Source organism: Microcaecilia unicolor, chromosome 10 (genome assembly GCF_901765095.1).
Source record: "Microcaecilia unicolor chromosome 10, aMicUni1.1, whole genome shotgun sequence".
NCBI classification, from domain to species: Eukaryota; Metazoa; Chordata; class Amphibia; order Gymnophiona; family Siphonopidae; genus Microcaecilia; species Microcaecilia unicolor.
Genome location: NC_044040.1, coordinates 156,865,666 through 156,889,762, shown reverse-complemented (window position 1 = coordinate 156,889,762; position 24,097 = coordinate 156,865,666). Strand labels below are relative to the sequence as shown.

The 24,097-nt window shown below is 46.9% G+C and overlaps 1 protein-coding gene across 2 annotated transcripts in view; it reads left to right on the top strand.

The window, feature by feature from the left end:
* Positions 1-2,346: 2,346 nt before the first annotated feature.
* The window catches only part of PIK3CB (phosphatidylinositol-4,5-bisphosphate 3-kinase catalytic subunit beta), a 352,397-nt gene continuing 330,646 nt past the window's right edge, over positions 2,347-24,097 (top strand). For both annotated transcript variants that reach the window (XM_030217213.1, XM_030217212.1), the window contains exon 1: positions 2,347-2,578. The gene's annotated coding sequence lies outside the window, so the exon portion shown is untranslated. The remainder of the gene's footprint in view (positions 2,579-24,097) is intronic.

Sequence of the window (24,097 nt, the reverse complement as noted above, 5' to 3'; positions counted from 1 at the left end):
GCTGAAAACTGAGCGTGTGCAGATGCCAGTATCGTGGAGAGTAGCGTTTTCGTTACTATCAGGGGGAAGTCTTCGGCTGGCGAAGCTTGGGATCCCTACCAGCTACAGCCTAATGTGTGCTACTGTTGGGTGGGCCTGAGCCCTAAGTAGGTGGGCTCCGACCCACCTAGGCCCACCTGTGGCTACGCCACTGCCCAAGAGACAGAGATAAATACCTCAACATTCTGACTGAATCCTTCAAACAAAAAGGATACAACCACCAAATAATTTCATGAATATTTCCTCTTCTCTCAAAATACCCAGGGAAAATTTATTGTAGTACAAAGAAAAGAAAACCACAGAAAGAGTGTCCCTTGTAGTGACATACAATCCAGAGCTGGAAAAACTGAGAAGAATCATGAAAGATCTACAGCCACTACTGATCATTGTTTTCAGTACTGCAGTGGTTCCCAAACCTGTCCTGGGAGAACCTCAGCCAGTCATGTTTTCTGGATATACACAATGAATATGCATGAGAGAAATGTGCAGACAGTTGAAGCTGTGCATGCAAATCAATCTCTTGAAGGAGGGGGGGGGGGGCGGTCATCCCTGAATCCCTCTAGTGGTTATCTGGTCATTTAGGGCACCTTTTTGTATCTTAATCATTAGAAAACCAGGTCTAGACCAAAACGAAGTTTTTGCCATAGACGTTTTGGTTTTATTCCATTATGGCTGTAAAATGTCCAAGTATTAGGCATGCCCTAATCCCACCTTTGAAACACCCCAATGTGTCCCCCCTTGTGATTTGGATGCACTGCAGACAAATTGCATAGATAAATGTCTGCAAAATAGATTTTGAAAATAGCGATTGGATGTTTTGAGAAGTAATTCGTCCAAATGGTGGTTTATGACACCTTTTGGACATTTTTCTCTTTCAAAAATGAGCCTTGTGGAGGGGCATTTTCGAAAGGACGTCCAAGTCTGAATTTGGATGTCCTCACAAAAACGTCCAAAATCAGGTAGGTATAATCGAAAGATAGTATATAGACATCCTTAGACATTCCAAAATTGCAGCAGAAAACGTCCAAATCAGAGACGTCCAAAGTATAGTAAAAAGGACGTCTTTGCAAGTTCATTTTTCAATTCTATGAGTTCTCTGGGATGGATACCATCTGGTCTAGGCAATTTTCCACTCTTCAATTTGTCAAATTGCCCCACTACATCTTTCAGGTCTGAATAAATGAATTAAAATAATCAAAGTTTAAAGCAAATACCCATAATATGTAATACTTGGTAGCAAAATTGAAACAGTAATGGAATATTCACATAGCACGCATCCCTAAGCCAACAGATTTATTTTCCACTGAACATAATTAATTTTGTATGAACTTGGCAGCTAATAGTGCTGAACTGGACAATGTTCACACATTTAGACTGACTCTGGATAGAACTTCTACATGAAGGAAGCTCTTCCCTCATTATTCAATACCTATCTGTGAAATAATAGTAATTAAGGACCCTGTTTACTAAGCAACGTTATAAGCGCGTTAACGTTTTTAACACGCATTAACCATGTACGTGCCTGCAATATCCCTATAGGCACCTACATGGCTAGCGCGTGCACTAAGTGTAGGTGCGCTAAAAACACTAACACACCTTAGTAAACAGGGCCTTAAAAAAGCAAGTGCATTTTTATAATATACCTCTTGCATTCCACAAAGCAAAAAGGAGCAAGTTCCCACATACCTTCTGTCAGGTAGGTAGGCACAGGCAAAAAAAAAAAAAAAAAAGTTAATTTGCTCCCAGGTTTCAACCCAATTGTGTTTAAAAAAAAAAACCTTTGTATTTATAAATAGTAACTCTGACTACTGAGCACCTAATTCTCATAACATGTTTTCACCTAGTAAAGGGCCACCAAAACAGACATCTATGCACGAATACAGGGCGTCCCCATAACCAGCCTCTCCAAATGACACAACGATTACGATTTAGAATTAATTACTTACTACTCTAACGATACTTCCTCTTTGTACATTTTATGCTGCACAAGCCGGCATGTTTGAAAATATAAGCGAGATCAAATAAAAATGCGACCAACAATAAAGAACGACATCGTGGATGCAGTCGCTCATAGGTTTGTTTGCTTCGCTGGGTGAACTGGGATGACAGCTGCGCGGGGGAGAGGGAAAGGGAGATTAACCTCATTGGCTTCAGCTTTTTTGACGTTATACCATCTCAATCTAACCACCTTGGCAGGAACTGCAGCTGAACGCTTCTACCTGGGGTGGCGCCCGCGGTCAACAGAAAGCTGCACCGTGCGCGTGCCCGTTCTTTGCCGGAGAAACTGCTGCTGCGCCTGCGCAAATCGGCCGCGACCGGGGGCTGCGTGCCAGTGCCACCTGCAGCATGGCGGCAGCCGGGATCCGGGTGAGGGCAGCGCCCTTCTAGTCTCCCTTCAGCCGATCTATGGCGAAACCAGCGGCTAGCTCTGCGCAGGGGAAACGGCGCGGCCGAGCTGGCAGAGCGGGATAGCGCTTCTCCGAGACCCGATAGAGAGGGAGGCGGAGCACGGACGAGCGCCGAAAGTTTTGCGACTTGGGTGAGTTGGTGAGTGTGGCGGCACTGGCCGTGGGTGTGTGTCCGTCCGGTACCCTCTGTCCAGCGCTCTGAGAGGGACCGGCTCTGTCCGTTCGCCTGTCTCTCCCAGTCCGCGTGATGCAGCGTTGTGGGTGCTTTCGGTTTTATTAGACTCTAGGAGTAAGCAGTTAAACATTTCCATGGTGGTGGTGATGATGAAATTGCTGTATCCTTTTAAGTGATACCTCTTCATGTAGTGGTATTGGTAGTTGCCTCCTGTTTTCTTTCGGGTTGTACGGTAAGCTCTGTGTGTGAGCCTGCACCAGAACTGCAGCGATCGTCTTGCGCTGACCGCTGGATCTCGACACAAATTCTCATATTTGTTGTTTTACACCGCTGTTTAATGATGCCGGACGGTCAGTAGAGTGACAGAATAGAAAACGAATTAAAAAAAAAATCTTAAGAGTTTGTATCCAGCACGCACCAGACTCCCCAGAATCTGGTTAAAAGGTTTTGGACTCGCGTTCTGTTGCAGCTGGCGTGGCAAAATTTCATTTAGATGTAGGTGTTGGGAATTGCCTCTTGGCTGGGGAGTTTTGAGACCTGTAGTATCACTGGAGTTATTTGCCTGGCATTCTACCTCTCTGCCTTACCGGACATTCATATTTCTGTTCATTTTTCCGTTGTCCCCAGGAAATCCGGCTATTTCTTTTTATTAACAGCTCGACTGATATAATTACAGCTAAGTGGAAGGCGGTAACGCCCCCTTACCAAGATATTGTGGGTCTTCGGTCCTCCACACTTGCTAAATATAAGCAGATTTTGTAGTGTGGTTAGAGTAGGTATATGCAGAGGTAAAGGGGGATTGAGTTTATTGGCCAGGGTTACTTAAGTAGGCTTGCTTAAAGAAATTTTTTTTATGTTAATTGGTGAGCAGGCGGAAAGAACGAGTAATTGTCTTGTGCATATCCCCTGTAGGGATCCATCCTCCTGTGTCCATGAACAACAGAGGGAGGGAACATAGGAGATTTGGGGCAATGAGAGATATAGAGAGGGGTGAGGTTTTGTGACATGATCATTGGGGAATCTAGGGGAAATGACAAGCAGAGATGGAGAGAGAGAAACAGATGGCTTTTGAGGATTGTGAAGAGTTTGTAACTGAGTGAAAGAGGGCTATCTGAGGTGTACTGTCCTGAAGCAGTGTATGTGCTGACTGCAATACTATAAGGGTCATGCAGTTGCATGCTTGTGTATGCGCGGAGAGAGGGTGTTGCCTGTGCAGTAGCTTCATCATTGACTTCCCAGTAAACCTTGAGTAGTTCCTAGTAGCACAGGTATTTTTCTTAAAAATGAAATAACCCCCCCCCCCAATATGGATCATTGGCAGTCTCCTTCTCTTCCATCAAAGGCTTGGGAAAGAGCCAGGCTTTCACTTGCTTAATGAAGTATATTTGGGTGCAGAGGGCTTTTAATCAGTTTGTATCTGAAATAACATATAGTGAAGTGAGTTGCCTAGGGTCACAAGGACAGTCACTGAGGTAGTGCAGTATGAACCCTGGCTTCCCTTTGTCCTAATCTGCTGCTTTAATTGCTAGGCTACACCTCCACTTTAAATGGCATCTCATCCAAAAATGAATTGTAAGCCTCTTACATCACATCTGGCTGCAAAGCTAAAAGAGCAGCAGTGTTTGTTGCACAACCCTGGATAATGGTTCTGCTTTATTGGAAGTTCTGATGGCAGTCTCCTAGTTGGGAAAACCATCCTGGCTTCTTGTCTCTGTCCATGGTTAGCATATTTTCCTCTAGTCTGTGGTCATAAGCTCCAGCAAGTTAACAATTTGTTGTTAAAAACAACTGTTGTAATGTTAGTGTTACATTATTTATTGCTTGTTTAACGATATGTTTGGCTACTGCCCTTTAGTTTTGAAGTGCATTATTTGGTATTGATCTCTGAAAGGCTAACTTGTTTCTACACCCTCTGATAAGCACAGCATTTGATCAGTTTTCCTGTAGATTCATGTCACATTTCTGTTTTGCATATTTGTCATGTTGTCCCTCCCCTTGAATACATGGTGTAAACATGCCTAAATAACAGCACAAATATGTACAAAATAGCCTTATTTCCTAGCCTGCTTTAATGTGATTTAATGCATGTTATTTAACACAAGCCCCATTAGTTTCAATGTGGCCTATTTGTTAATGAATGAAAAAACAAAACCGCAGGTAACACTTGCTAACTACAATATTAAAACAAACATGTGGTGAAGGAAAAGCTTTCAGAGATCTAAAAGCAACTTGCTTGTTCCACATTGTAACCGGGACTAACATGTTGCTTTACAAAGGGATCATTGGTCAAAAACCTCCACCACATAAAAAAATCATATGCAATGAATACTTAATATTAAATCGTGCAAAACATTTACTAATTAAACCATAACAAATCATTAACATGCCTTTCAAATTCTGGGCTAGATTTACTACGGAATAATATGAGGCAACAACTCACAGATTATGTAGAAAGTCTTGTTTTCTTTTTTTTAAACTAAATTGTATATAGAACGCATAGAATAGAATCCCCTCAGGAGAGACAAGGTCAGAAAGAAACAAGAGGAAATTCAAAATGGAAGAGCCTCCTTTTTTTCCCAACTGAGGGCCAGATGCACTAAACTTAATGAGCCATTAACGAGCAAGTAGTAAACCCTGGCATGCACTAAAGGCTTCTCCCAGCCATTTTCTGATCACTGTAGCAGCTAAGGAAAACGGAATGCAGATGAGCAAATTAGTATTATAATGTGTAGAAACCGTATTGTAATGAGATGCACTACCATTTTCCGATTCCCTTACCGTGGAAACCCCTAACAGGAGGTCTGCACCTCTCGTTGGGGCTGCTGTGAGGGAATCGGAAAGAAAAAAAAAAACATCCAAGTGCTCGTCAGGGACGTCTAACATGAGCTGGACGTCTTCCTGCAGCTTTTGTGATGGGCGTCCTTCTTGGACGTGTTTTTCTTATATGCAAGTAGGAAGGACTTCTCTGAAGAAAAAAAAAAGGACGTCCCTGTTTTTCTTACCTGTCTAAACTGACCACAAGCACAGTTCTCTCAACAGTTCCCTCCAAGGTTATTTTCAGCTTGCGCCCCCCCCCCCCCCACCCCACAAGATTGGAACGTGCGAGGACGTCCAAATCAAAACTTTTTGGATGTTTCTCCCTCCAGGTCTCTCTCAGCCAATCCCAGTGCGTTTAGCTGTTAGCAGTATCAGTTAAACGCACTGTGATTGGCTGAGAGAGACCTGGAGGGAGGGATGTCCAAAAAGTTTGGAAGTTCCGATCCTGTGTGTGTGTGTGTGTGGTGGGGGGGGGGGGGGAGAGGCGCAAGCTGAAAGCATTGCAGGTAGGAAAAACAGGTCCAAGAAAGACGCCCATCATAAAAGCTGCAGGAAGACGTCCAGCTCCTGTTAGATGTCCCTGAGGAGCACTTGGATGTTTTTTTTTTTCTTCACAGAAGTCCTTCCTAATTGCCTGATGTAAGCCTGCCTTTAACATGCAAAGCAGTAAACAATGGAAATGTTACACAAGGGAAGAGCAGTAGCACTTAAATTAACTGGGGCTCTTTTTTTCTCTTCTGAGGTTCAGGCTGCTGACAAGTTTCCTGCGCCTCAGGGACGTCCTTTTTTTTTTTTTTTTTTTTGAGTGAAGGATGTCCATAAAGGACGTTCTTGGCATGCGCAGAGCAGCCGGCATAACGCCTGGCTGCTCTGCACATGCTCCACCGGCCGACTGGCCGACTGTTCACCGAGATGGAATAGAGAATGGAAGTGAGCTACAAGGAGCAGCTCATTTGCATTCCTTTTCCTTGATGCATGCCCCCCCCCCCCCCCCCCCCCCCGTTCCTTACCGATTTACTAAGGGAATTGGTAAGGGAAGGGCTTTAATGCTTTTTTTAGTGCATCTTCCCCTGAGTAGAGACCCTCTTCACTCTTGTTTAAATGATGCATATAGAAAACCTAACCTTGCCCTCCAAAAAAAGAGAGTGTAGTATAATTAACTGCAATTAGCAGGAAAAAGTTGCACAGGCACCTTTTTATTCTTTATAATTTATTTGAAACTAGTAGTATAAAAAGCCCGTTTCGGTAGGCAATGAAACGGGCGCTAGCATGGTAATTCCCCCCCCCCCCCCCCCGCAGTGTCCTTCCTGTCTCCCCTGCCCCCCGTGCAGCCACCCATCTGGTCTCAGGACCCCCTCCCCACCAACCCTCCTCTGCCCCTGCAGCCACGCATGTGCAGTGGCCCTCCTCTCTCCCCTGCTCCCTCTGTAGCCACCCATGTCCAGTGACTCTCCTCTCCCCCTGCAGCCACCCATGTCCTGCGACCCTCCTCTCCCCTGCCCCCTGCAGCCACCCATGTCCAACGACCCTCCTCTCCTTTCCCCTTGCCCCGCCTGTAGCCACCCATGTCCAGCGACCCACCTCTCTCCCCTGCCCCCCTGCAGCCACCCATGTCCAGTGACCCTCTTCTCCCCCTGTCCCCCCTGCAGCGTCCCTTCTGTATCCCCTGCCCTCCCCTGCAGCCACCCATCTGGTCTCAGGACCCCCTCCTCACCTCCCTCTTCCCTGCCTCCCGCAGCCATCCATGTCCAGCAACCCTCCCCTCCCCCCTCAGTGCATCACACAAACCCAACCCCCCCCAGCGCATCACCCAAGCCCCTACCCCCCCCTCGGGCACATCAACCCCCTCGCCACACGCAGCCGCCAATACTAACGCTGTCCGGCCGCTGCTGCGTCTCCTGTTGAGCAGCAGCGGACGGTACAAAAAGAAAAAAGCCAAAAAAAGATTTTAAACCTGAAACACGGCTCCATAGACAGCAGGGGCAGTGACGTGGAGGGGAGAGGAGGAGTGGCTGCAGTGACGACAGCCAATGCCAGATGGCTGTCTACGGAGCCGCGTTTCAGGTTAAAAATCTTTTTTTGGCTTTTTTCTTTTTGTACCGGCCGCTGCTGCTCCACAGGAGAAGCAGCAGCGGCCGGACAGCATTAGTATTGGCGGCTGCAGGTGGCGAGGGAGTTGATGTGCCCGAGAGGGGGGTAGGGGTTTTGGTTCGCCGGGGGGAGGGGCTTGGGTGATGCATCGAGGGGGGGTAGGGGCTTGGGTGTTGCGCCGAGGGGGGGGGCACTGAGAGCTGATTGGTAGGCAGGGGGAGGAATAGGGAAACACGCGCCGCGTGTTTCCCTACTCCTCCCCTTGCCTTGGAATCAGCTGTCAGTGACATCACTGACGTCAGTGCATTCTAAACTGCCTAGCAGACCACCTCTGAGGGAGCCACGGTACCAGGCACATTAGAACGTTGGAGGTGAGAATTATTATATAGGAAATGGAAACTAACCTTTTCAAGGAAATCCTGTTCCCACAGTGCAGCTCCTTGAAATTTCTGAAACATTGGTTTATACAAATTTGAAAAACTTGCATGATGTTTTATTTTTGTCTTATGAGTGTTACTTCTCATTGGCGCCGATGTAGGTCTGGTACAGAAGTTTTTGCACTTCCATTACATACAGTATATGTTATTTAAATTGGTGCACATAAGATATTGAATATGTATGAAACTACCTTTCTAAAAGCAGGTTATAGAATGAGGTAAAAGACATATTAAAAGTGTTTTTTTCCTCATTTTGCATCTGTAGAGGAAATACTTAGTGCACTTGATACATAGAAAAATGAAAAATTAGTGGCCAAAAGTAAAACACTGAACTGAGTAAAATATACTGACACAAAACTGGAAGGCAAACATGAAACCTTGTACAATATAATGTGCTGCAAAATATTTAAGGGAGCTTTTCTAGAAACTTTAAGGTAAGGAGAGGATGGAAGTGCAGACAAGCAAAACATTAGAGGCAAAGAAAGAGAAAGATAACAGGAGGCCCTGAATTGATGAGACAAAGGTAAGTAATGTGTCTGCAAACCATTTGTCTGCTGAAGACAATCAGTACCTGCTTGGTATCAGTACAGTCATTCTTTAATGTTGATCTTAAGGGAGCTGATCCAAGCCTTTTATTCCATCTGTCTTGTGTGTAGTGGCTTTGTACATCTAAGTAACCCAAATATGCTAATGCACAAATGTTTGGAAGGAGTTTTTTTCTACATTTTATCTGTGGCAGCATTTATCACTGAAAGCAGTTCTGCTGTTCATTTGTGGGCATACCCTGATACTCTTAACTTGTGTTGTAAAATCTGTGAGGGAAATACATTTGGTTGATTATATTCCTTTTATAGTTGTTTTACATGTAACTGGCATTTGATATATGTTGATGCCTGATAAGGAAGTGTTGTGAGAACTGACTTTGAGCACAGTGAGGTTATCTGGGTCCACTTGATACTGTATTGGCTCTTAATAGTAAAATGTATCCAAGTTGGTATTTGAACCTTAATGATGACATTTGACCATGTACTTCGTAACATAGTAAATGACGGCAGATGAAGACCTTAACGGTCCATCCAGTCTGTTGCTTAACTGGCTGCATATATAGATCAGATTTGCCTACTTTGTGTAGATGTGCTTAGAAATTCCCATATATGGTTGAACACCCTGCTTGGTACACAGATCACAGGATAAAGATCTTTTGAGTGTCCCATGGATAAGAGATTATGCTGGTGCACTACAGCTGAAAATATTAAATGTTGTGAATTCTTTGCTGAAGGAGTAATGGGGTGAAGTTGAAAAGTCTTTTAGTTAAAATGGGAATAAGGGTGTTAATTTTTGTGTGTTACCATTTGTGTGTTGTAAATTGCACAAATTGTTTTGTGGAAATACATATGCAACCTAATACCAACTTCCCCTTCCTCCATGACTTGACCTCTCAACCCTTTTCCTACCACTTATCTTCAAAATAAATATATTCTCTGACAGAGTGATTTCTTCCCTGAAGGCTTTATTTCAGTTCAATCATTTATAATGTTACATATTGATAAGTGTTGTAGGATCACTTGATCACTTCAGGATGGCTGACATTTTGACCAAGTATGCTGTGTTTATCCTAGCTACTTTAGGGTATCACACTGTTTTTTCTGTAGCTTTGGGTTGCTTGACACCTGTTCATCAGGTTTTAGGAACACAGACAGTTGAAATGCAGATAACACCACTTGTTTACTTCTTTTTGCTACAGTTTGGAATTAGAACTGCTTCCCTGTTGGCTTATTGGGGTGGGGGGGGGGGGGGGGAGGTAGTGCTCTGTTGGTAAGAATTGGAATGGAGAGGCTACCTGTGGCAGAAGTGAAGGCAGAGACAAGTGAAATAAAATATGTATGAAATTAAGGCTAGTTACTGGGGAAAATCTATAAAATAGCATTGAAATTTTCTTAGATATCAGAGAACTGTTTATTTTGTTTCCAGCTAATGCACCACTTGTTTGCCTGCTTAAATAAATATTTCCACCAATGTGTTTTTTTTAAAGATAAAAATATAAACTAAGCAGTTCATTTTGACTGTAGCTTTACAGTTGATCACAAGTTTCTGCTTGGAATTCTTAGAGAAGGTTCTTGTGCAAGTAACTTAAACAGGGTGAGCAATGACATTATAATACAATATAGTACAGATAGTCTTGTATTCTGCAAGTTTTATACAGATCACAATTAGAAATTCAGGTAGTTCCTGAAGAATTACAAATTGGTAACTTGATCTTTCAATGGAGACCTTTTGCTCTTAATAAAGGTTATACAGCATCGCCCTTTAATATAATTATACTAGCCGTTAAGCCTGTAAAAACGGGCGAGTATTGCAGCCCTCCTCTCTCCCCTGGCCTCACCCCGTCCACTGATCCTCTCCCCTATATCCAGCAACCCTCCTCTGTGCCCTGCTCACACCCCAAGTCCAGCAACCATGGCCTCTCCCCCCTGCCCTCCCCCCATGTCTAGCTACCCTCATCGCCACCGCTCCCTCCCCCCTCCGTGCCGGGCCCCCTGCACTGACCTGCAGCGCCTCTCACCTCCGTGTGAAAGCGCTACAGGCAGCAGCAGCAGATCGCTCTGCTGCTGCCTGCAGTGCTTCCACACAGAGGTGAGAGGCGCTGTAGGACAGTGCAGGGGGCCCGATACGGAGGGGGGTGGGAGCGGCGGCAGGGATGGGGGGAGGGTGGAGGTTGTTTCGCGCGATGGTCCTTTCCAGGCGGCAGCGTCGGCATCCAACAATTCGACTCCGTTTCCCTCTCTGTTCTGATGTCATGACGTCTTGACGTGAGGGCGGGACAGAGAGGGAAGGCTGTACTGTGCATTTGCAAGTGAGTATGGTCACTTGCCATTTATATGTTTGATAATTTTTTTGGTTCTGTAGTTTTTTGTTTGCTCTGTTAGGCTTACTGTTCAGTTGGAATTGACTTCATCAGGGCTATGGTGCTAAGGTTCTTCAAAACAAGTTCTTCCCACTGCTAGTTAAGCCAGCAGTCTATAAGGGCCTCAAACAGGTCAAATTTTCAAGATATTCCTAATGAATGTGCATACATACTTTCCTCAATTGTGTGTTGGTTTTTTTTTGTTTTTGTTTCCTACTTTTTATTGAGGTTTTCACAAGTTGCAATACCAAAGAAACAAACTAAACAATTTGAACAAGAAACCCACTACAAACCAGGTTGGAAATGCAAAAGGCAGAAAATTCAAATATTGAACCTGAGTTCCAAAAACACTCAATGGATTGCCGTCTCAATTTATCATAGGTTTTATTCTTTTCAGCTGCATGGGCTCAAATTTGTTATTGGTAAACATAATTCCACCAAAACATATTATTTAAGGATAGAAGAGGGTCATCTGGATTCTAATGGAGATAAAAATATTCACTAGTTTCAGGGTACAGTTTATATGATTAAAGACAGGATGCAATGAGTGAAGCACAGTTATTCCCAATGAGATGTCACCTGAGGATCCAGACAATTGCTGAATTGTTCTCCACACACCTGACCAGAACTGTTGAATTTGTTGACATTCAGACAGATGAGGCAGATCACCAATATGTACTGAAAAATGCCAACACCTATTTGAAGGGGTCATTTCTGTTCTCCATTTTCTCCATGACGTCCAGATGGCCAAATGTTCTAAGAAAAAAAGGGATTGACTCCTTTGTGTAGCCAATAAATGTCTGTTATCCGACCTTGAAAAGGAAGACCAGTCCAGATCTATTGTAGTGTCTGAGTCAGCCCCCCCCCCCCCAGATCTGATATAACCTCAAAGGAACAATATACTTTTTGTCCCATAAGATCATGATATTTCCTTCCCCTCACTGAAGATATTACTCCAATCCCTAATGCTGGCACGAATGACGATAAAACTATGCTAGATACAGTGACAGTTGGACCCATTTAAAGCCACATAACCTTTTAAAGCAGGGAAGTGCAATACGACCTCCAGGATCAACATCAGACAGCCATTTAAGAACAGCTGTTTATGTTCAAATGTGTGCATCCTGCCAGTATCTTCACGATATCATCTGATTTTTCCTATTCTAAATTGTGGATTATGCCAGATGGGAATGGAAGTCCAGAGAAAAATAGGAGCTGCCACATCCAGGATCATTACAGGAATTCTGGTAGCCTCTGATATGTGAAACTTGAGTTTGGTGGAATGAGCATAGTACCTATGTTGGAAGGAGAAAAGGAGCATAGAGCCCATAGAGATTTTGTAACCAATGGGTGGCCTAGAAAAATCTGGAAAACTAACTCCACATTGTCTGGAGGCACTCAATTTATGATGTACCTCAATTATATGCAAATCTGTTTCCTGCATATTCATTAGGAATATCTTGAAAACCATGTGCAGCCCTTGAAAATTGGAATTGAGTAGCACTGAGCTAAAAGCCATTTCTTTGACAATCCTTGACGGGGGCCACAGGCCATTGTTCCCTCTCAAACCTAGTGTGTGTGCACTCTGAACTTAGCCAGTAGGTGTCGCACTCCAGCAATAGCCAGATCTGGATTTCTGCTCATGCTTACCAGAGTGAAAAAGTTTTCACAGAAAACCATTTCCATGGATCCAGACCATAATTTAATTTTGCCTGCCCCACTTAGGAAAGCAGAGTTTTATTCCATGGGGTTGGGTAGGATCTTGGTAGTATAAATCCACCTGTTGCCTCTTTAGGTTTCACTGCTTGGTGGAGGCTGTGACACAAGAGCAGGATCATCAAGACACTACCATGGGTGCCCAATCTGTAATGTCTGACCACCTTAGGAAAGAAAGGTGGCAGTGGCACCAACAGTGCTCAAATACAGCCAGAACACAAAACCATCATGCAGTTTCTGCACCTTCCTGAGGGGAGCAGATACTGAGCTTAAAAGTGCAACTTAGGTAGCACATAAAAGGTAGCTCTGTGAGTACCACTGGATGCTGAGCACCCCCAGTATTGTGCAGATTCCAGGGAGGGGTGATGTTAACATTGTTTGGGACCTCCAATTAGTTTGAAATATTGATGCCTATGTCTTAGCATACCAGTGCACAGCACTGCCACTGTGCAAGCCCGCTGTAGATAACACATAGTAACATAGTAGATGATGCAGAAAAAGACCTGCACGGTCCATCCAGTCTGCCCAACAAGATAAACTCACATGTGCCATTTTTTGTGTATACCTTACCTTCATTTGTACCTGTCTTTTTCAGGGCACAGACCGTATAAGTCTGCCCAGCACTATCCCCACCTCCCAACCACCAGCCCTGAATTCAAATTTATTCTCTCCTGAACTTCAGAAGGTTTTCAATGTGATGCAACATAAATTTTGTTCAACTGTCAGATATTGCTGAAATCAAGTGCAGTTTTGAACTTGTTAGATGTAAATAGTTATTGGGTGAAAAATGTTTAGAATTGTTTTGGCTTAAGGCAACTGCTTCATTTAATGATTGCCTATGTTACTAGCAGACAGACTACAAAAGCTTGATTGTATTTTGTCTCGGGGGCTTTCCTTAGCGTGTGCAGCAGATGAATCCAAGAACTGGTGGGTTGTGTCCATCTACCAGCAGGTGGAGATGGAGATTACAAAGCTGAAGGCAGTGATACCAGATGGTCAGCTCCTCCTTCACCTCAGTACATCTCTCTCTCCAGCAGGTGGTGGACGGCGCTTCAGTAGCTCCTGGATTTGTCTGTTGGGGATACTCCTGGGTCCTGTGGGCCAGTTGAGTTTAGGGGTGTCTGGCTGGTGGTGCTGACTTTGGCGGCATACTCAGTCTTCTGGGTCCCTGCTTCACCCTTTCCCCCTTGCCTCCCGGTCTTTAGAGCTCTAGTCTTCCTCACCAGTGAAAAAAAACAAAACCAAGAGAGCTCCTTTGCCTTCATTTTGTGTTAAAAAAACTAAACAAAACAGAAGAAACAGAAAATTTCTGACAGGACCAGGGTTTCCCTGTCTTAGTTCTGTGCTTTCAGTCTGTGTGCCGGTTAGGCAGCAGGCTGCTGTGTCTGTGGGACTCTGCTTCTCCTCTGGAGACACCTGCTGTTCGGTGAGTCCCCCGCCTTTCTCTTTCAGCGCGGGGGTACCGTGCTTTAATATGTGTGACGCTGGCGTTTGAAAGCTGTTCCCGCTGCGGTTTCAGATGCTGCGCAGCAGGATTCTGTGTGGTGGCGTGTTTGAACGCTGGAGAGGGAAGTGCTGAAGTTCCCCTTTCCCTGAGCAGCCTTTTCCTGTGCTAAAATGGCGGGAACGCCTGCCTTTTTGATGGCGTGGCCCTCTTTTCTCCTGATTTTGGCTCTGATCCTTTCCCCCCCTGCGGCCTTGATGTGGGCAGGGGGGAGGGGCGGCTTCTCCTAAAGGACCTTGTGTTCCATTAGAGACTGCTGGTCCAGGGGATTCCTCTCTATTTTCTCCAGCCTTTGGTTTCCTTTACCAAAATCACTGCTGTCAGAAACTGTTTGCATGTAGCTGGGGCAGTGGCACAAATTCTTCTCAAACTGCCCCCACTATGCAAGTGGATCCAAGGAAAGAACAGAATTACTTTAAGCTGTTTCTATATCTTCTGAGCAGGATCTCCTCTGCTCTGGGACCCTTAATTTGAACCTTTCTTCTTAAGAGAGCTTTGCCTCAGTAGCCCTTTTAGTGATTGGGGGAGTTTTTATGCCCATCTCGGGCAGATGGGTTCTAGAGGGCTAAGTTTTCCAGAAGGAATCTGATGGTCCTGTGATGTGCCTTGTTATTTTTGGGATGCACGCAGGGTTGCCAGGTGGAAATTTTTTTTCCAGCCCAAAAAACAGCCCAAAACCTGCCCAAACACAAACCCCGCCCCTGACACCCCCACCCCCGCGTCATCACCCCCGCCGTCATCAACCCCGCCCCCGCCGTCACCAGCCCTGCCTCCCACATCATCGGCCCCGCCTCCCCGTCATCGGCCCCGCCTCCCACATCACTAACCCCGCCCAAAACGTCACTAACCCCGCCCAAAAAAACGTCACTAACCCCGCCCCCCCGCGGCCGAAAAAACCGCCCTGAAGCCCAAAAACAGCCCAAAAAACCGCAACCCGCCGCGGGCAAAAATTTCCCGCGGCGGGTCGCGGAAAACCGCCCAATTGGGCGGTAAAACCGCCCACCTGGCAACACTGGATGCACGTCAGCCACTGGGGGCTTCTTTGGGGTAGGGGATTTTTGACCCCCCCCCCCCCCCCTCCCAAGTTCATTCTGCTGCTCTGTGTGCCTATATGTTGCAGAAGTCTGGTAGGGAAGCTAACAGTTCCATTTTAGTTCAGCTTTTGGAGTTTTCTGGCATGTTCCCTGTCTCAGTCTCTTCTGATGGACCCTGCCCCGAAGAGGGGATGTTTTCTCTCCAGCCGAGCAGTAGGGTCCATTTCTCCCGTCTTCCTCTATTTGGAGGGCATCTTTTCAGGGCAGTCCCTTTCTGCACAAAGGCAGCAAGAATCTCCTGAGCTGGAAAGTCATGTTTGCCTAAGTGGGTACATTGATAGCAATAGGCCTCACTGTGGTGAGTTTAGATTTTCTTATAGTTCCTGCGTTGGCTAAAGGCTGTTCCTGGTGTGGGAAACAGTGAACAGCATCAGAGCAGGGCTCCTTGTATGTTGGGCCTGTGAAAGGGCCTATTTAGTGTTTTTATTTACAGACTTGTCTGCCCCCTCCATTTTTCTCTGAGGGCAGTTGCTTGAACAGCTTGGAAGTTTCCCTCCTTCCTTTGTGAAACTTTTTATACTGGCAGTACAGGCATTGCCTATGAGCACACCACCCAGTGTGTGTCTCATCTCTGATCTTGGAAGCTCAGCAGGGTTGGGCCTGGCTGGTTTCTACTTGGATGGGAGACTGCCTGGGAATACCAGGTGCAGTAGGTTTTCCTTTTTTTTTTTTTCTGCACCTTTTGTTCCTTTACAATTACAGGTGGGAGTTTCTAGGCTTAGTGCCTTTAGCTCCACCTTTCTGTGGGAAATGTTGCATATTGTTATTTTCTGGGGCTAGTGCTCTGGTCTCCATGGTAACCATGGAACCTCAGTGCTTTTGCCATGGGGGCTGTTGCTCCAGGTGCAGTAGCTTCAGCAAAATAGTTACGTTTTTCTGGAAGATGGTTGGCTTTCAGGCTGAAGGTCACAGGTTTAAGGCTGGTTTGTGCATCATATTAGAAACTGTGGCTCTCAGCTCCTTTTCTATGGGGCATATTTTACTTCCCTCTCTCATATTGCTTGCCTTGACAAGCAGTTCTTTCCATAGCTGGGACAGTTTATACAGTAGGCTACAATGCCAAAGGTTAGCAGTGGTGGTTTCCCACAGCAGCTTTGCTCTTTTAGTTTTGCTGTCTGACTGATCAAACTATTGCATTCCAGCTCTAGCTTCCACTGTATCTGTGGCACTTCTAGCTAGCTGTTTGTTGCAGTGTCTCTAAGGCTTTTGTTGGACAGCTAGCTATACAGTATTCTGAGCTACTTCAATTTAGCCTGCACTTCAATTTTCCCTGCACTTCTCCCTTAGGAAGCATTCCTTTTCTTTCCTCTTTGGCCCCATCACCTGCGGTTTCTCTGTTTGGCCGTTCTGAGCCCTCATGTTCAGTTCCAGGCTTTGCCTGTCAGCATGGCTATGGCTCCATTCACCTTTTCCAAGGTTTGGGAATTTTGCAGCATTCTCCACAAGGACGGCATCAGAGTTCACCTCACTCTAGATGAGATCCGAGAGTTTATCTACCCGAGTCTTCTTGGAATCCTTGAGCTGGGTGGTCACCCTTCAAATGAGCCACCTCATCCCATTCCAGACAGCTCTGGTATGATTTTTTTCTTGACCGAGGACTGGAGGATCTAGGTTCAGACTTGGGTGCACAGTCTGCTCAGGGTGCTGAGTCCTCGGGCCTGGCTATGCATTCATGTCTTGGGCTCTGTGGCGGACACTTTGGAGTTAGTGCTGTGGGCGGTGCTCATAGACAACATCTACAGCTCTTGCTTCTCGACGGGTGGTCTCCTGTGTTTCAGCAGTGTCAGCAGTGTCTTCCATGGCTGTTCTCGGTACACCAGCGCATGAACTGGTGGATTCAAAATTCTTCCCTGTGGAAGGGATGCCTTGGCGCCTCCACAGTGGTTGGTGGTGGTCACGGATGCGAGTCTTTTGGACTGGAAAACCCTTTACCTCCTCCTTCCGTCTCCGGGGTAGTGGATGGCACGGGACGGTGTAGCCTGGATCTGCTTTTGGTGCTGTTCGTCTTCTAGCCTTTCAGGACACATTGCAGGCCAGGCGGTGCTTGTGCCGTCTCCCCCACCTGGACCTGCTTTTGGTGCTGTTCGTCTTCTATCACTTCAGGACACGTTGCTGGCTAGGCGGTGCTTCTGCTGTCGGAGAAGATGAGGCGGTGGCTGCTTCTTCAACAGAGTGGGACTCGGAGTCAGACTGTGGCCATCAGGGCATGTCGCCCCCATGGAATGGGCAGAGGACCTCTTGTTCCGTTTCTACGCGGCCCACTTTGTGGGCTTTCCCTATGGTGAGTTCTCTTTTCTGCCATCTTCTGGTCTCGGCAGAATGGTTATTCCGCACCAGTGCTTCTCCAACATGGCCTCAGGTTAGGCGCTCCATAGGTAGATCTGATGGCGTCCCGGTTGGACGTCCAGGTGCCTTCTTTTTTCTGTCATCAGAGAGGGTGATTCGGCAGGGCTGATTGTTCTATTGCATCCTTGGCCGGAGGACGTTCTTCGATAGTGTTTCTTCCGTGGCCTCGCTGTGGCCGAATTCTTTTCAGATCGCTCTCCACCGGGGTCGAGTCATTCTGGTAGCTCCGGATTAACCACTTTGCCCTTGGTATGCGGATATAGTCAGGCTCCTGGTGGTGCCTTCATTTTGGATCTGCTTGACTCTGGGCTCTTCGTTCTGGGTCTGCTCCTGTGTGGATGATCCCTCTCGCTTTGGTCTTACGGCCTAGTGTTTTGAGAGGTCGACTCTGAGGAATGGAGAGGAGGGCTGTCGATCGGGGAGCTGAGGGTGGGAAGGAGCGGAGGGACCGTCTGAGAGCTGCCTGGCTGCTGCGCCAGGCATCCCTGCGTTTGGGGGAGCAGCAGCCAGGGGAAGGTCACGGTTGGACTGGGGAGGCTTAGCCTCCCCAAGGCTCTTGTACGGGGCGCCTATGACTGTCTTCCCATCCCATCCATGTCCATCAATTCTCCTCTGCCCTGCCCTCTCCTTCCTCCCTCCCTCCCTCCCTCCCGTTGATGTCCCGCGATTCTCGCCTCCTGACATCTCACCTCCAGCGTTCCCATCCCCCTTATTGTTCCGCCCTCTGATGTCATTACGTTTTGACGCGAGGGCGGGGCAATGGGAATGGATGTTATGAACCCAGGCATCCAGACGTAGAATGTTGGAGGTGCAAATTATTAGATAGGGTGTAATTTACTCTGAGAGTTACTGAATACAATCTATATTTGTTTCTGAATTTTTAAAATACACTGACTTAATATAAATCGGCTTCCCCACCGACTGGAGGGTGATGTGAATGTGTTGGGTGGTTGTATCGAGTGGTGATAGTCGTGCGTGCTGGGCGTATGGATCTTTGTGCACCACAAGGGGAGCTGTACACCCCCCCTTACCAGCTGTTTGGATGGCCCCTGGCTGAGGCTGGGCAGCAGGGGGGTCTGAGAGAGAATTGAAAGTATTAGTAGTGTGGGCTCTGGATGAATGGGATGGCTAGGACCTCACCAATGCTTTTAATTTCTTGGAATGTGGCAGGGATCACGTCCCCTATTAAGCGCTCCAAAATCTTGTTGATTCTTAAGCGCCATGGGGCCTCCATAACATGCCTACAGGAGACGAAACTCTCAGACACAGAGCATCAGAAACTGTGCCAGCAGTGGGTGGGGGAGTGCTACTTCTCCTCTGCTGGTCGACGGGGGGGGGGGGGGGAGGGGGTGGCGGTTTTGATTAAGCGGGGTCTGTCCTGTGTGTCATGACTGGTGGAGAAAGACTCTGAGGGCAGATATGTATTGGTGCACCTTAATTATATGCTCTGTGTATGGGCCAAATGTCTATGAAGCTGGGTTCTTTCATGCACTTGTTAATTTAGGTCTTAAATACGACACGGCCCTGTGGATTATGGTGGGTGACTTTAACCAGGTCTTTGATCCAAGTTTGGATCGCTCATCGTCTGGGGCATGGAGTGCGCTGGCTAAAGGTAGGGGTTTGCCCTACCTTTGCAGGCTTCTGGATTTGGTGGACCCATGGCGTTTGCTACACCCGACACAGCGTGATTACACACACTTGTCCCGAGCCCACCAGTCCTGGTCTCGTATTGATTATATGCTGCTAGCAACCTCAATTTTCTCAAGGGTGGTATCAGCAGATCTGGGCCCTATGGCGATATCAGATCACACTCCAATCTGGGTGGACTTATCACTGAGTTTAAACGTAGGTACAGCTGGTATTTGGAGATTCCCATCTTACCTCTCGGATGACCCTGATTTTCAGAACTTTCTGGTTCAGAAATGGAATCTTTTCGTGGAAACCAATGTAGGCCATAGGAAGATCCCAGATTTGTTCTGGGAAACATCGAAGGCAGTGATGCAGGGTGAGATAATTAGTTATGTGAGTTCATGAAACAGGAGAATCACCCAAGGGATTCTCTTGTTGGAAAGCCGGTACCAACAAGCTAAACAGGCTCATTTGAAGCATCCATCCGGGGCCACCTTTGAGAATGTGAAAGCTGCTCTGAACTCTTTGCTTCATGAGCGAATGAAAAAGCAATTATTCTCTCGACGTTGTCAATTTCATAAGTTCGGTAACTGGCTGGGTAAACTACTTGCCCGGGTGGTGAAAGTGTGGTCAGCTAGAACATTCATTCCTACGCTGATGGCACCGGATGAGTCTAGGACAGGGGTAGGCAACTCCGGTCCTCGAGAGCCGCAGGCAGGTCAGGTTTTCAGGATATCCACAATGAATATGCAGGAGATAGATTTGCATACCATGGAGGCAGTGCTTGCAAATCTATCTCCTGCATATTCATTGTGGATATCCTGAAAACCTGACCTGCCTGCGGCTCTTGAGGACCGGAGTTGCCTACCCCTGGTCTAGGAAATCTAACCCCACTGACATTATGCAAATTTTTCATGATTATTTTTCACAGATGTACCAAGTGGATCTGGAACAGGGGGGCCCCTCTCCTCTGGTAGACTACCTCGTGGACTCTGGTCTTCCTACTCTTTCTCCTGAGGCTAGCAACTCCCTAAGTGCTCCGTTGTGTGCAAGTGAGGTCCAACAGATAATTAAGTCTCTGACATTGGGTACTGCCCCGGGAACCGACGGATTCTCCCCAGAATACTATAAGATGCTGGTTCAACAAGTGAGCGCACCACTTACCCTATTCTATGAGGAGGTGATTTCAGGGGGAACTTTCCCTGCACGCGCTAACGAAGCACTTATAATACTCATTCCCAAACCTGGTAAAGATCCTGATTCCTCTGAGGCTTATTGCCCAATTTTGCTGTTCAATGTGGACGTATCTTGGCAAGGGTGCTGGCAGATAGGCTAGCTAAACATATTCCCGAGCTGGTGGGAGACCACCAGGTAGGATTTGTCAGAGGGCGGCATCCAGGCCTAAATGTTCATAGAGCGCTGTTGGCGGTGGCCCAGAGCGAGGCCTTGCGGAAGCCGATGCTCTTTGTTGGTCTAGATGTGGAGAAAGCCTTCGATCGTGTATCCTGGGAATACCTCTTTGAGGTGTTGCGACATGTAGGGATGAAGGGGTGTTTTTTGCAGGCAGTGGGCACCTTATACATAGAACCGGTGGCCCGCGTGCTGTCCTAGCTTTCGGGTGGGTAGAGGAACCCGACAAGGGTGCCCGTTATCTCCTCTTTGTTTTTGTTATGTTTAGAATCCCTACTCTGCACCATACTAAGAGATCCGGCAATCACGGGAGTTCTGCTACCCCATCTCTTTATTAAGGTGTTGGCCTTCGCAGATGACATATTGCTTACCATTACGAACCCCCAGAGCTCGTTGGCCGCTGTGCTGGATGTTATCGCAGAATATGGATATTGTTCTGGCTTCAAACTTAACTTACAGAAATCGGAGGCCTTACTGATCCCTGTTTCAGTGAGGGAGGAATGGGAGGGATCATTCCCATTAAAATGGGTATCTGGCCATATCAAATATCTAGGCATTAGGGTCCCAGCGGATTTGAAACAACTCTATGCTATAAATCTGGCTTTACTGTGGGCATCTACTCAAACTTCTCTCTGGATGTGGCAACCTCTTCCTGTATCTCTGCGGGGAAGGATAGCGTTATACAATATGATAATAGTCCCTAAGTGGCTTTGTTATTGAAGTATTGTCCCTCTTTTTTTTCTGCAATGCGATGAACGTCTGTTGGATGGATTGCTGGTGAACTTTTTTTGGAATGGACGGCGAGCCCGGGTCTCTTTTTTTTGCAGACCTATCTTCCTATGGCCAAGGGTGGCCTAGGAGCACTCAGTATTAAAGTATTCTCAGTGGCTGGCTGTATGAGACATCTGAGTGACTGGTTTAGGTGCACGACTTTCTTTTCCTTCCCGGCTACTGAGGATATGGTGCTGAGCCCGCACCACTTTAGTTATTGGCTGCATGCGGCCCCTGGTCCAGCGGCTGCGAGACTGAGTTTTGCCCCCCCTCTTTCTCCCCCCTGCGGAGGGCATGGCGTTGGGTCTGTAGGCTTTACAATCTTGACCCTCATGTATCCCCATTGTTGCCAATTTGGGGGAATGGAGACTTCCCTGTGGGTAGGTCCTCGGTGGTTTTCCGCGGGTGGAGGGAGGAGGGGACTCTTTTTCTCTTCCAAGTTTTAAATAAGGATGGCACATGTAAAGCTTTCCAGGACTTATGTACTAGCAAGCACTTGACCCCTCGGGCCTTTCTCCCCTATCTGCAACTGCGTCATTATATTGCCTCGTTACCACAAGTCTCCTTGTCTGTGACAAAATGAGAACAACTAGTTGAGATATATGACCTAGAAGCGCAATTGGCAGTTCCCTTGAAATATTTTCATAACCAATTAAGAGAGGCACTACCTGAGGTGTGCTATGGTGCAGAGTTGGTCTGGAGAGTTGGGATACCAGATACAAAATAAAACATTACAGTGGAGCGTAGGGACGTTCAGGGGCTGGCCTCCTAGCGCGGGGACCGTCTTTTGCAATGCTGTTCTGGGCCACACTAACTCCGACTGCTCGGAGTTGTATTTTGAATGGTTGATGCCCTCTAGGGGAGGAAGCGGGGGGTGGGGGGAGTGGGAGAGGAACTTGAGGGGGGGGGGAGGGGGTCAATTTGCTTTAGTTTTCAGGGGGGGGGGAGTTAAGCAAGTGTAATATGGGTGTTATGCCAAAATGATAAATTTCAAGACTGTTGATTACCTGTTATTATTTTAACCACATACATTTGCATAAATAAAGTGAAAAAAAAAGATCGGCTTCCCCTGGTTACTGTGCATATAAAAGTCTGTGCATGTGTGTTTTGAGGAACAATAAGGAACTGTTAGAGGAAGCTTCAGGAAAAACGGTAGTGCATCTCATTATAATGAGCTGCAACGGTAGTGCAGCTCATTATAATAGCTTTTCAATCATTTGCATTCCGTTTTCGTTGCCTGCTACCGTGGCAGGGAAAATGCCCTTAGTGCATGCCCGGGGTGAACTACTTGCGTTTTAAACTGGCTGGAACCAGTTTAAAACACAAGTTGTGGGCTCGTTAGGTTTTGTGCATCTGGGCCACAGAGTCAAGCTTTTACCTCCCTTTGAGGTCCTTTTTACAAAGCTGTGGTTGAAAGTAGGCTTAGTGCACCCTGACGAGGCCATAGCAACTTTCCATTTTCCAAATTAATGGCCATGCACTCGAGTTGAAATTACTTGAGCAAGAGGCTAAATATCTGAAGACTCAGACAGTCTCTTAAACCAACTATATGCAGATTCTTCCCTCCTGATTTCGCAATATCTGCCAGTGTGGAGAAAAAGACCTCAGCACTACAAGGGTTACACTCAACGTAGCAACACAAGTCACTCAGCCATCATAGGTCAGAAAAAAACTTCACTTGGGCATATCAGCTTCCACTGGAAACGAGAAACCTACAATAGCTCAACATTAATGGCAATTAGAGTGTGACCATTAATAAAATTCCCTGGGCCCTGGGTGATCATGTCCCAAACGGAGCAGGAGAGAGAAAACTCCAGCGCCAGGCCCCCCTTGGAGGTTGGGGAGGACCTGGAGGAACAGACAGAGCAGGCTGCTCTTCTTCACAGTCTGCCACATTGCCTTCCCCTGCAGGCTGCTTTTACCCTCAGGCTGCGCATCCGCAACCTGAGAGAAAAAGCAGCAGCAGGGGAAGTCCACGCGGCAGAAGGAAGAGCAGCGCTGGAGGATAAACTCTTCTGGCGGGGCCTTGGGATCTCTACCAGCCAAGGTACCTAACAGTTACGGCGGGCGGGTGGCAGCAGCGATGAGGGAGGGTGGAGTGGTGGATCCTGGGGGGGGGGGGGGGGGGTCCGGCAGCGATGGCAATGATCCTGGGAGGGGGGCGGCAGTGATGGCAACGATGATCCTGGGGGGACGGGTGGCTGTGGCCTTGCCCTGGGCCCGGCTCAGTCTCTCGGCAGCCATGGCCCTTACCACAGCTTATTTTGTAGGCGGTAAGGACTTGCGTGCTAATCGGTGTGTGGCAAAGCAGTGTGTTAACTGATTAGCATAGAAACGCCCACTCTCAGCCTCCCCAGACATACCTTGTTGGCCAACAATACAAAATTTCCTCGCCAATAACAGCAGACAATTCTAGAGACTTGAAGATACTCACAAGATAGCTAAGAAAGGGGGAGTACTGCTAAGTGATTTTTTTTAAATATGCTGAACGTTGATTGGGGTGTCTCTGCTGCACAATCGTCTAGAAGCAAGGGCATCTCGGATTCACTACAGGAAGAACTGTTCTAGCAGTTGGTAATGGAACTCATACGGATGGAGCTATTCTGGACCTGGTGCTTAAAAACGGAGAGAGTGTTTCTGATGTTGTGATTGGCATCTAGTGACTAGTGCAGTTCAGTATTAAGACACAGGGCAAGAGGGCTTATTCAAGATTGAAGGTTCTAGACTTCCAAAGAACTAACTTAGTCAAGATGGG